A 14,503-nucleotide genomic window follows, 5' to 3' on the forward strand; every position below is an offset into this window, starting at 1 on the left:
GTTCTTGGATAGATCTTTCTAGCGAGGTATTGTGTGCGTCAAACGGAGATCGTATGCCAAAGTTACGACCCCAGGAAGTTGATGTACCAATTTACCCAAACGGGGCCCACAGTTTGGCGTTTCATCTTTTAGGGTTAGGTTTTGGTTAAATTTTTGGATTTTTAGGGTTTTCCATTGTTTCTCAACAATAAATAGGCCTTCAAGCCTCATTGTAACACAGTTCAGAGGCATGTAGCTGCCACATCTCTTCTAATAGATAAGCTACCATCGCCCTAGCTAGTTTATTTCCATTTTTGTTTGTAAGCATATTTCAGTATTTTACATTAATGAAATGAAGTATTATTTCCACTGCATCTTTGTGTATATGGTTATCTTTATATTTTGTTGTGTTGCTGTTTAAATTCGGATCACTACAAAATTGACTTGATTTTGTAGCTAATCCACAGATCTACAACTAATTCCATTGTTGACAGGGTTTGAGTGCGCCAGCTCAGCAAAGGAGTATATGGGTAGATATGAAATGATCCTCTCATGGATTTCTTCATGTTTACTTGAGCTAATTCACAAGGAGATCTGCACCATAACATAGTCAACCATGGCTGTCAATAAAAGGACAATGCGCTGGAATAGAGTCCAAGTTTCAAGAGATTTAAACGATTTTATTTTTCAATAGAAAATGGACAAATAAGCGATATGATTTAGTTTTGATAAGGATTGTAGTGAAGTCCTGTAGGTTTGAATTTTTCATATTGTTAATAAGAACTCTATAAAAACACTGGCAGCTCTGTAAAATGTGTGTGCCACCGTATGTAATTTTGAGCATCCTGTAGAACTCTTTTTCGCTTAATGCAAAGATCTTGTTTCATATATTTTATATGTTGTTGATTTAAGGCGACTGACTGCCTCATGGAGGGCCCCTGCACACAGATCAAGTCTTTGATTCACTGCAATTATATTTTATTTTGTTTCATAGATTTAATTCATGGATGCCTTGTTTTTATGTTTTTAAGATGTAGTTCAATGAAGTTCGCGACTAGGTTCACTTGATTGATTTTTGTATCGATTAATTTCATTTGCTTAATACCTAGCATAAACTTAGTCATTTCATTTTCTTAATACCTAGCATAACTCAGTAATTTTGTTTTATTCGTAGCTTAGTGATTTCATAACACATTAAATCTCATTTTTGTTTTTCTTTTTGCATTGAAATAAAGTTGCAGTAGATAAGAGTGGTAGTTTTTCTCAACTTTTGAATTCAAGCACATTTTATTTCCAAGTTAATAAATTAGGATTTTCTTTATGTCATTTCATGCTTTCATAATTAGCTTTGTTTAGCTGCAGCATAAAAATCCAAAAACAATTGATAAGTTGAAAAGAAGATTAACATAACATATTCATTGAAAAGAGTTAAAATCATTATCCAACCATTCTAAAAACTCAATTCAATTAGAACTAATTCTAGAGATAACATTTAGTGTAATCAATTAACAATAAAATCTTAGAAATCATATCCTAGTACAGATAATAACATCATCTCAACACTGATTCTAGAGTTTGACATTAATTTAGATAACGATAACATAATCACCTTAATGACATAAAATACTTCTAGCACATACAATGCACTTGCACTTCATTAGTTTACCTGCCCTGGTCAATAATTTACCCTTACAATTTAAGAACATTAAATTGACTAAACAATTAATAAAACAATTTTTTAATTTCATTAATAACTCATAAATATAAATATTTTTTCTTTAATTTAAAATAAAAATACATAAAATAATTTATAGGATTAACGAAATTAACCAATTAAATATTTAAACCATTAAATAACAAGTAACCTTACCAACTTGGAATATGGGGGGTGTAGAAGGTGACGAAACCCTAGTAGATTTATAGTGTTTTCTTCTTGATGGTTTAAGTGTGGTGGATCTTGATGGCTCTATTCTTTGTTGGTAGTATGCAATGGAGGATGTGGGGTCATATTTGTAGTTTGTTGGGGTTTGTTTGGCATGCTCGTGGCTTGTCGTTTTCCTTTTGCGGTAACTCTCTCCCTGGTAGGTTTTATACTAGTTATTTTTTCACAGTCTACATGAAGCGACAGTTTCTTGGGTGTTTCGGTTATTACCTAATAGTTCACTTTCACCTAATCTATTTTTCTTATTGGTGGGGTTTTTTATTGAACCTTGTGCTCACAGGGTTTTGTTGAGGGGTCTTGTGTTGATCTGGAAATTTCTCTGTGGGTATCATGGTGGACATTAATCAAGTGGGCTATGACTCAATTACTCTGTATCAAGGTTCCATATTCTCGAATCCTAGGGTTTTTCCTCACTATGGTGAAAGTAGTCATATCCAGTTAGGTGGTATTGAGAAGGGGTTTCTAGTTCATTGTGGTATGGCATGGTTGGAATATCATCTGCCTATTTAGGTCCCTTTAACTTTGTAGGTTTGTTTGTCGTTTACTTCTTAGGGTGTTTCTCCGGTAAATTTCATATATGTTCCTATACATTCTTCAGGTGGTTTATCAGGTGGTTTTTCTACTCCATTCCAACTCTTTATGGGTTTAGGGTTACTGGTTTTCTCTGGGTCTTTTACGACTAGATTTTTGGATTTGGGAGCCCCTATTCCATCCTACAATGGTGATTTCACATCACTTCTAGCTTGTTCTTATGGAGGGAGTATTCCAGGGGCCCCAGAGGCATTTTCGAACATGCCTGCCAATATTATGCTTCCTCAGGAGGTTAGGGTGGTTTCCTATCTGGGCTTGTGCTCGTAGGAAGAAGGTGTTCTGGCTGAGAAAGGGCCATGTCAAGCGACCTACGAACTAGAATTGAGAGACCTTATCCTAATATATTTGGGGCTAAGGGGGAGTTTAGTGATAGACACAAGGATTTTCAAGTCCTAAAGTGGGCCTCAATTCTGGCCCCATACAATTTATGTTTGGGGAACGACATTGAAATGTCTCAAGCTATGAACCTTGGTGAAAAGTATTTTGTTGGTCGAGCTAGGGGCCACAAATTTAGTAAGGATACCATCCTTGCATGGCATGACCAGTTTCTCTATGTGAGGGTTTGGGAGTGTTATGTTATATTTATGTTGGCAAAGGGGTGGTTTTAGCTTATTTTTAAATCCCATGAGGTGACTTCTCAAGTTGAAAATATTGTGTGGTCAATAGATGCTACTCCCGTTATTTTTAAATTTTGTTCTCCCACCTTTGATGATAGTTGGGAGAGATCTGATGTGGTTATAGTTTGGTTCTACCTTCCAGGTTTTCCTTCTCATATGTGGAATCCATGGAGTTTTGTTAATCTAGAGAGCAGTCTTGGATGTTTTCTCAAAGTTGATTATTCTTTCTAGGAGACAAGGGATCTTGTGGTGACACATATCTTGGTCAGTTTGGACTTGCGAAAGAAACTATATGATTCCATTAATATTGGGTTTGCCAGGGATTGGCTCCATCCAATGGACTATAAAGGGTTTCCCTTTTGTTGTTTAAGGTGCCACAAATATGGCCATTTGGTCCAAAGCTGCAGACTTCCGCTTAGACAAAATGGGGACTCGGCTTCAATTTCAAAAAAGTAGAGTGCGGCAAATCGAGTGGTTTATGTCAAGGATTGTATGTCAGAGTTGTTTTTGATGGGAGACCCTCATATGTCATTGGATTTAATGTCTTGTAGTGATATGTACACTGATATTATGGTTTTAGAATCGGCTGTTTAAGAGGCACCCACTTCTTTTTCTTAATATTTATTGGTGACACCTTCTCCTCCTCTGGGTACAATTGCTCCTCTCCCTCTAGTAACCTTACTTGCTTCTTATTTTTCTTCTCTTGGCATGAAATGTATGGTATTCTTTTTTGGGTGTTATTTGAGTGGGTCGTAGAAATCGGTCACAACCTTTTCTCCTACAAAGGTTATTTTCACTATACCTCTAGCTTCTGCGGGATATTCTTCCCCTAGTGCCTCTATTTATTTGGGTATTCTAAGCTTTTTGAGGATGGGGTTATTCTTCACACCCTTTGGTCTAGACTCATTATTTCTATGATTGAGGGTTTCTCTAGTGGGCTCGGTCACTTTCCTGGCTTTGTCTCAAATTCTAAGGGGAGGGGTTGAAAATCGAATATATTCAAGGCTAAGGACAATTCCTGTGAGGAGATGGTCATTGGTCAAAAATCATCTATTGATGGGGAACTTAGAGAATTCTTTCCCCTTCACGATGTACCAAAATGAATTTGTGTTCCTACAACTATATGGGTTTGTAAAGTGTGCCTAAAAAAATTGCCTTAAGTTACGTTGTTTGTTTCATGCTAAACTTCCAGATATCATATTTCTCCAAGCAAGTCTTAGTGATGGGGTAGTTATCACTTCTTATCTAGAATCCATTCTTTCATGCGGCTTGGTTGTGGGGTGGTATTCTAGGAAGTTCCAAATGGAAAATTTCTGGAACCTTTAGAATGGAATTGGTGTGTTGGGATACTTTATTGACCTGGATTCCTCTTTCACCATGATTAACATATATGAACCTCACGAGGATAGGGTAGGCTTCTGGGATGGTTTTTCAACAAATCAATTTTTGCATGGGACAATCTAATTGTGGTGATTGATCTAAACTTCTCTATTGGAGAGTCGGAGTCCTAGGGTGCGCGAGTTAGGAATAATCCTTTATCTGACTATTTCACAAATAAGTTTTCTTCTAATAACCTCTCTTCATGGTTCTTGGGCACATCATGCCTACCTAGCGGAATATGAGGGTCAGGAACGATTTTGTGGTGAAAATATTGGAAATAATTTTGATTCAACGCTTCCCCATGTTGCGTCAAAGGGTGAGTTATGGGGGGATTTCTGATCATCTTCCAATTCTCTTTGAAATTAGGGGTGCCTCTCAAAAACTAGCTAGTCCCTTCAAGATGAATTCTCAGTAGCTCATTTTTCAGAGGTCTTTTTATCTCTTTAGAGAAAAAAAGTTTCCATATGTTAAGGGATCAGGTCGGTCGGTGACGTCACATTTCCTTTTAAATCTGAAAACTATTAAATATTTGGATAAGGATTGGGATACCAATATCACGAAGGAGGAGGATGTTGATCTGGTTGATTTAGAACATCAAATTGAGAATTTTTATTCCACTTTAGGAAATGGTGATCACTCTCCAGAATCTAGGGATCTTTTTAGTAATCTATGATGTCGCAGAAAGGTGATTTTGGATGCTAAGGAGGCTACATGGAGACAAAAGAGCTGATCTATTTGGCTAGATTATGGATATGATAACAAAAAAAATTTCCACTCATATGCAAAGGGAAGGAAGATTGCAAACACTATTTGGAGTATCGAGGGGTCTATGGATATACCCATTACATATTTTGATGGGTTATCATCACTTGGGATGGAAAATTTTAGTTCAATTTATTTTGAACTTGTTGGATCAAATATTGCAGAAGCTATTCAAGTAGCTCAATTCTTTCCAAATTTTGCAGAGGAAGAGGATAATAGGGATTTGATGGCAGGTTTTTTAGAGGTTGAACATAAGGTGGCTCTCTCCATTTTTCAAAAAGATAAAGGCCCAAGATCAAATGTTGGGAAGTGGAATTCTTCGGTGCCTATTATGATATTATGGGCCCCGATCTCCTTAGGGTGGTCAATGAAGCCAGAGAGGTAGAATTCATCCAGATTTCAATTATAATTTCATTGCATTAATTCCAAAGGTCAACAATCCCTCTTCTTTTGAGGATTTGTTTCCTATTGCCTTGTGCAATTTTGTTTATAAATTTATCTCCAAGGTTATCATGAGGAGGATAAATCCTATACTTTCAATATGTATCTGTCAAGAATAATTTTTCTTTCTAGAGGGCAGAAAGATTCATGAAGCTGTAGGTGTTGCATAGGAATGCCTCCACAACTTAAAAACTCTCAAATCCAAATAAGTGGTCATCAAACTAGATCTATTGAAGGCATATGACCGGGTCAACTGGATTTTCTTATGTCTCATTTTGACTCATCTGGGGTTTCAGGTTCCTTTCTTCAATTGGATCATGAGTTGTGTGATGATTTTTTCCTTTGTTGTCCTTATCAATGGATCAAACTCTCCTTTGTTCTCTACCCAGAGGAGTCTTTGACAGGGGTATCCACTTTCTCCACTCTTGTTCCTCTTAGTTGCAGAAGGGATGAGTCATATGATCGCAGCTGTAAAAGGGATGGGAGTCTTCTCGAGTGTGAATGTTTCACATCTACTAACTATAACCCATTTAAAATTTGTCGATGATATTCTCATTTAATATAATGGTGTTGTTCGTGATTTGGAAACTCTTTAGGATATTGTTCGTCTTTTATGCAAGGCCACAGGAATGGTCATCAATGACTAAAAGTCCTCTATATCCATTTTTAATATTAATGCACGAGTTTCTCAAAACATTAGTGATATGTTCCCATATGAGATCTCACCTCTTGATAAGGTTCTAAAGTATTTAGGCTTCCACCTCAAGCCTAATTATTATCTGAAACAATATTGGAGATGGTTGATTTCTAAATTGGAGAAAAGGTTGAAAAGTTGGAGCTTTCGTTGGCTTTCAAGGGTAGGGTGTTTGGTCTTAGTTAAAATTGTGCTTGAAGTTATCCTGGTGTATTAGATGTCACTAGCATGGATCCCTAAATGGGTATTGGAATAGCCGCAAAGTCTATGTTTCAAATTTTCGTGCGCTAGTTTTCAGGAGCATTTTTTTCTTCCATTGGTTAAATAGTCTCATATTGCAATGCCCAAACTCCTTGGTGGGTGGGGCCTTAAAAACATTTTTTTTTTCTCAAAGGCACTGGCTACAAAATGTAATTGGAGGCTTATAGCTTCTCACAATATTTGGACTCGATTTATCACTCAAAAATATTTAGTCCCTCACTCTCTAGATGAGTGGATCCGTTTTCCAAATTTTCTAAGAGTCAATATTTCTATTGTGTGGCGGGAAGTTTTAAACTCCTTTCAGATGATGTCTTCTAGGTTGGCATGGAGAATACAAAATGGGCAAAGGTCTAGCTAGGTATGGACCCATGGGAAAGTAGTGGTATCATCCATTTATTATCTTTGGAATTGATTGGTTGGATCAGGGATCGAGGTTTTTCTCGACTTGCTCATATTAATGATCCATTGTGTACCTCCTTATGGCTCCATGGTTGGATTTCAGCGAATAGGTTGCATTTACCTGGTGGGTTTCAGAGGGAATAAACAAATTACTTAAATTCTTTGTACTCATCACATATAAATCTCTCATACATTGTTGATGAGCTAGTATGGACTAAAACATTCCCATGGTGTGTACACCCTAAGGATTGGTTATATGCATTTGAATATTATGGCTCAGGATATTACTCAGTTATGGTGGTGGGAGGTCTTGTGGGTTACAAAATTCCCATCCACATCTAAAAGCTTTACAGGGTGCATCCTTATGGATAAGGTCCCAACTTGGGATGTGTTGCAAAGACATCACAAAATTGGGCCAGGTTGGTGTATGTTATGCAGGAAAAGTGAGGAATTGATCGTTCATCTATTTGTGCAATGCCCATTCGCCAAACAATTGTGGTCAGCTTGTCACAATGTTTTGGAAGTTTCCTGTAGGTGGGAAGGTGCCTCATTTGAAGAAATTTGGAGAGGTTGGACTGATGATAGAGCTGCATATACTTTTTAAGCATTACCTCTCATCATATCATGGGGTATTTGGCTTGCACGCAACCAAGTGATCATTTAGGAGTCCCCTTCTTTCCCAGTCTGGATGGAAGCTTATTTCTTATATATCCTTGAAAATTGTACTCAGAATCAACATGTGGATCAAATTCGTATGGTCCTCGTTGAGTCTCTTGATGTTAGTTTTCCCTAGGGATATTTTGATGGGGCTACATAAAATGATGGGTTTTCATGTGACAGCGTTTTTGTCATTTATCTCAGAGAGGAACTTTATTTCCATATCGGTATGGGAATTGGAAGGGGCTCAAATAACTGGGCTGAATTTTGACCTGCAGATTCTTGATTGCCTTCGCCTTGGAAAAAGGTTGTGATCATCTTCAGATTTTTGGGGATTCAATTTTGGTGGTGAATTTTGTTAACTCTACCCAAGTGTGTCATACTATATCTCTTTCTCATATTATGTCTGATATTATCTGACTAAAAGATGCTTTTGTTACTTTTTCTTGTAATTATGTTTACAAGGAATGAAACAGGGTTATTGACATGCTTTCTAAAGAAGATATGCACTTGGATAGGGAGCTTTGGCAAGTGACTATATTTGATGGTCCAGTTTTGTATCAGTGTTTCCACTATCTCTTTTTGGAGGATGCTACTGCAGATGATCATGGTTGAAATTTCTTTCAGCTCTTCCTTTATGTACGTATTTTTTGTTTCATGTGAACACTATAGTATTTAGTTTTTATTTAGTTTTTATAATTTAGTTTATTTTATGTTGGTGCTTCATGCACATTGACTGAACATATTTGAAGTTGTTTTACACAACTTATTTTTGGGCCATTTTTTTTTTGCGGACAATATTGTAACTTTTGGGTATATACTTTATTACTTCTATCATCATGTGGGATTAGGGAAGATCCTAGTGAATGCACAATTGAGTGCATATGCAGAATGTGTTTATTTTCAATACATGAATGAAAATACGAGATTTTTTTTCTAAGAAAAAAAACATGCAACCTTACCACCAAAAAAAGAAGTCTTGTCTTTTCAAGCGTATCAAGACTAGCAAGACCCGTTGTTACTTTAAAAAGTCTTTAAATCAAAGGATTTAATATGATAAAATTGATTCAATAAGAGAAAATTACTTCAACTCAATATCTAGAATAATATTAAAATGAAACAAGCATAAAAGTAATGTTGTTTTTCATACATTTGTATACCTACTGAAGGCAGTTATATTGTAATTGGTTTCTAGTTGTTAAAACTTCTCATTGGTTTTTAGCATGAATATAATCACTTCTACATACTACTTTAATGTGTTTTATCATACAATGTCGAGCAATCCTATCTTTACAACCTAACAAATTTATCTTTATCATAAATGGGTTAGAAGGTTGAACTTGATTGTAGTCTTAAGAATTGTAGATATAGCTACATAAGAAAGGAAGACTGCTAGCATGGATTTCATTGTCGACTTAGGAAGTGTAGATATAGCTATATAAAAGAGAATGATAAAGTAAATGGATGTTGGAACTTGTTTCCCTCTTCGTTTGGGGTATAGGTTAAGATCACCTTGTTGACAATTCAACTAATGTGATTGATGTTTATCATTATTTTTGTTTTTGGATGATAGGAGAGACAGTGCCAAGAGATTAAAAAATGTAAAAAATCATGGTGATTCCACTCATTTTAGGACCTTGAACAAGTTGTAACTTGAAAAGTAAATTGACAAAAATGATTAGAAAAAAGAAAGAATGTATCGTCATGGATGTCGTCCAATTATTTTTTTTGTAAAATGAAATTTAAAAATAGAGTAGTCTAAGTAGGTGACGATTTTTCCTTGAAAATATAGAACTTTCTGGTATGTTTTTTGAAAAAAACGGTTGAAATTTTTGGAAATCTAAGTTACAATTGTTGTGAAACAATAGAATTTTAGGTGGCATAGGGTTTTTGAGGATTTTCAATCTATTTCTACCTTCAAAATCCTAATTAGAACATTTCTAAATCAATATTTTACAAAATAAAAAAACATTTGATTCCAGTGAAAAAATATTATCCAAATAAAACTATCACTTCATTAAACACCTTCAAAAATTACTTATAAATTTCCAAAATAATTAAGAAACCAAGAACAAACATAAATGGAAATTATCCCATCTAGTCATACAATTGTTTGAGGGATTTTTTAACCTAATGAATATACCTTCAAGGTTTATTATGTAAGCGTATATGAGATGGTTAGAAAAGGGATTGGTTTAAAGGGTTAGAGAGTTGAGTTCACTATTAGAATGGCATGAATGGTTTTCTTTATTAATTATAATGAATATAAATTTTTATTGACTATATTATTGTAATTTTTAGTTATATATATATAATATTGATTTTTTTTACATAATATAATAGGATAGAATAATATTATAATAATAATAATGATAGTAGTAATAATAATAGTATTATTAGGTTACCATCAGCTAGAACTACAGATTTCATGCCTTTAGAGTTTTGAGGACGCCCGCTCTGCAACTGATCATCTGTGCTTGAGACCGTTGTCTCGGCCCTGTGGCCGCTTCGAAGGGTTTCCTGCGCGGCGCCTCCCTTCTGCATGACGCTCCCATCCTGAGTAGAGCCCCCATTCTGCGCGGTGATTTGGCTCCCTAATCTAGCTCCTCGGAGGTTCCTTTACTGGGTTGGATTGAAGGATTATCACCTCTAGGACTTGGGTGCACTCGCTTCAATCGAGCTAAGGTGTCACTTCAATGGAGCGACTGCCGCCTCCCCTCTATGATGCTGAGGCTTTCATTAAACTGCTGGATTCTCTCCCAAAGAAGAAAGTGACTGAGGCTGCAAAGTTTGTCAAGCGTTTGGATGACATCCTTGAGATTGAGCTCCCTCCTGAGGGGCCGATACAGGTTTCCCTATCATTGGCAGAGCGTGCTCTGGTTTGATAGTTCATTGGACTCTGGCCCTCCCCCAAAACCACGAAGAGCTGGGTAGCAAGGAATTGGGCACCGCTGATCAAAAGTAGAGTCACTTCCTATTTTCTCAAGAAGGGATTCTTCCTATTTGAATTCTCTGAAAAGGATGATAAGGATCTGATATTCCGCAACGGCCCCTATTTCATGGGCCCTCAAGGGCTGTATCTCAATAAGTGGACGCCCGATTTTGACCCAGCAGTCGACGTTCCCACAGCCACCCCTGTGTGGGTTAGATTGCCCAACTTGCCAGTGCATTGTGGAATTGGGAGTCTCTTAAGCACATCGGAAACACCTTGGGTAAGTTCATTGATCGAGCAAACAGCAAAGACCAATACGACTGTGCTAGAATCTGCGTTGAAGTTGATCTTGAGGTTGGTTTTCCCGAGGCAATAAAGATTAAGGTTGGAAATTGGACGCATCTACAAAAGTTGGGCTATGAGAAGCTCCCGTTCAAGTGCAGAAAATGCCATGTCTATGGCCATTTTGCCAAAGGTTGTCCAAAGAATAGTGAAGGGGAGAAAGGCAAGGAGGAAGGATGGACTCAGGTCAAAAGGACCAAAACCGCTCACAAAGCCCCTAGAACTGGCAATACAAATGGCAAAGTCCCCCAGGCAGGCTCTGGGATTCAAACACCCCTCATGGAAGAACAAGGAAACAAATATACGTTGTTAAGCTCAGCAATAGAAGACCCCCAAGAAATAGAGATGTAGAAAGAAGTATCACCCCACAAAGAGCCCCCCTCGGGATCAAAGCAAGTTGAAAGCAATGCAGACAGACCAAAAGAGATACCCACAGAAGAGGCTGAGGAAGTGCAAGGATCGAAGGATTCAGAAGAAGAAGGTGAAATAGGGGATTCGCAAACCTCGGCTAGAAGATCATTGAGAGGCTGAAAATCTTCTCATGAAAAAAGAGAACATGAGACTTATAAAGACAAACTCCAAGGAAGCCAACCAACCCTCGAGAAACTCTTGGCAAAAACTCCGAAGATGACCAGAAATCAGTCCCAGAGCTCTAAAGGAGCTCTCCATTCAAAAATCAAGTGATGAAGATTGTCTCCTGGAACTGTAGGGGTATGGGGAGTAGAATAAAAGAAGAAGTCGTCAAAAGCCTGATAAGAACCGAATCTCCTGATATACTCCTCATCCAGGAGACTAAAATGGAGAACAAGGCCTTCCTCCATATCTCCAGAAAATTGTGGAAGAAAAGCGAAGGGCAAGCTGTTTTAGCTCATGGTGCCTCAAGAGGCCTGGGCACCCTTTGGAATGCAAACAAATTCTCAAAAATCAAAGAGGTCGCCAACACCCATTGGCTGCTCTCTAAGCTACAACACGTCAATTCAGATGAGACTCTCTGTCTCTTCAACGTGTATGCTCCAGCCAGCGCAGGTGAGAAAAAGATCTGTTGGGAATCCATTAGAAGCATGGCAGATTCGGAAGATTTAGTGAATATCATCATTGCAGGGGACCTTAATCTTACCCTTTCTCTGGCTGAAAAGCGTGGAGGAAGCGTTGTAAGGGATCCGGCGCGAGAATGGGTTGAGGACCTGCTTCAGGATTGGGACTTGAACGACATAAAACCTTCATCGGGCAAGTACACTTGGTCCAATAAAAGACTCGGTCTGGGACACATCGCTGCAAGGTTAGATCGTTTTTTTGTTCAAAGTACTTTCCTTCTTCTTGGATTAGAGTCTAGAATGCATATTCTCCCTTGTAGTGTCTCCGATCACAGACCCATTAAACTTGATCTTCTGGCTCATATGGATCAAGGTCCTATCCCTTTTAAATTCAGTCCCCTTTGGGTTAAGGAACAGTCCTTTATGCAATTAGTAAAAGATACTTGGAAGCAACCAGTCAATGGCTCTGCCTTCTTTGTTTGGGAGGAAAAGCTCAGGAGAGTGAAAGCTGCATTGAAATCTTGGGTAAAATCCCTTCCTAACCCAGCAGTGGAAAGGAAAAATATTCAAGAATGTCTCGAGATTCATCATCTGAAATCGGAAAATGAAGAGATCACAAAAGAAACTCTAGATAAGGAAGCTGAACTTCAGAAAAAATTTCTCAAGGCAAGTCTGGCCGAGGAAGAGTATTGGAGGATTAAATCTCGTAGGCTTTGGCTCAAGGCTGGAGATAGGAACTCTTCCTTCTTCCACAAGCAAGCCCAAGCCCAGAAAAGTTTCAACTCCATCTCAGAAATCAAGGAAGAGAACATTAACCATAGAGACATACAAAGTATAAAAAACGTTGCTTTCCTCCACTTCAAAAATTTGTATAGTGAAAAAGAGGGCCTGGGGCACACATCAACTTTAGTGAATGAGGTGCCCTCTCTGATTACTGCCAGAAAGAACTAGGTTTTGGAAATAGAAGTCACTAATAATGAAATAAAAACTGCCATATTTGTAATGGAGCCAGATAAGGCCCTGGGCCCAGATGGCTTTACTGCCAGATTCTTGTAGAACTGTTGGCAGATTGTGGAAAAAGACTTATGCAAAATGGTCTGGAAATCTCAATATTGTCAGAAAATTGGGGGAAGCACCAACTCGGCTTTCTTGGCCCTTATTCCCAAGGAAAAAGGCACCAATTCCTTCACTAGATTTCATCCTATTTCCCTTTGCAACATAGGATACAAGCTGATAACAAAAGTGATCACAAATAGACTGAAAATCATCCTTCCAGACATTATTCCTAAGAATCAGGGAGGTTTTATTCAGGGAAGACAGATTGTGGACAATTTTATTCTGGTCCAAGAGGCGATCCACTCAAGCTTAAACCAGAAGGAGAAAGGAATGGTCATCAAGCTAGATCTTGAAAGTGCTTTTGACAGGGTGAGACACAGATTTCTGTTCGATGTCCTACACAAATTTGGTTTTGGCCTCAAATTTATCAACTGGATCAAGGCTTGTATCAATGAGCCCTGGATTGCCCCTTTGGTGAATGGAAGGGCTACTGACTTCTTTAAAGCCTCTAGAGGGCTGAGACAAGGGTGCCCTCTCTCCCCCTTGCTCTTTGTCCTCCAAGCTTCTGTTCTCAGCTTCCTCCTAAATAAAAAGCAGATTGATCAAGAAATAATGGGATTGAACATCGCATGAGGTGTCAAAAACATAAACCATGCACTATTTATGGATGACTCCCTTTTGCTGGGTGCAACCTCTTTGCCCATGGCTAAAAAATTCAAATATGTGGTGGATGCTTACTGTGAAGACTCTGGAAGCAGCCTCAACAAAGGCAAATGTCACATCTACTGTTGGAATTCTACTGCCAGATCGCTCCAAGCTATCTCCAGCTATTTTGGCTTCGCAGCCTCCTCTTCATGGTCATCTTTCAAGTATTTGGGGCTCCCTGTTTTCCAAAAAAGGGCCCTCAGCAGAGACTGGTTTCCTCTGTTGGAAAAATTTAAGTTCAAAATCCACTCCCGGGGCTTTAATTGGCTCAACCTAGCTGGCAAGGCAGTGCTTATCAAAGCGGCCTTGAATAGTCTTCCCATTTATCAATCTGCAGTCATGATGGCTCCTATTGGAATCATGAGGAAAATGGAGGATTATATAAGGAATTTCTTCTGGAAAGGCGGCAAAGAAAATGAGAAAAAAATACCTCTATTAAACTGGAACACAATCTCCTTGCCTAGAATGGAAGGTGGCATGAATTTCAAGAACATTAGTAAGAAAAATATCGCATTGGGTGCAAAACTACTATGGAGGATAATTGCCCCAAATCCGGGTTGGGCTCAGCTAGCATTGTGGAAAAAATACTTCCGTGGGCAGAGAACACGCTATCTGGACAATCCCAAATCAATATCCGGAACGATGATCCATAAATTGTGCACCAAAGCTTCCTCCTTAATTAACCTCCATGCGCACTGGATCCCTGGAAAT

The sequence above is a fragment of the Pinus tabuliformis genome, chromosome J (genome assembly GCF_031772625.1).
Source record: "Pinus tabuliformis cultivar Carrire ecotype Pingquan chromosome J, CPIR1, whole genome shotgun sequence".
In the NCBI taxonomy this organism is placed as follows: Eukaryota; Viridiplantae; Streptophyta; class Pinopsida; order Pinales; family Pinaceae; genus Pinus; species Pinus tabuliformis.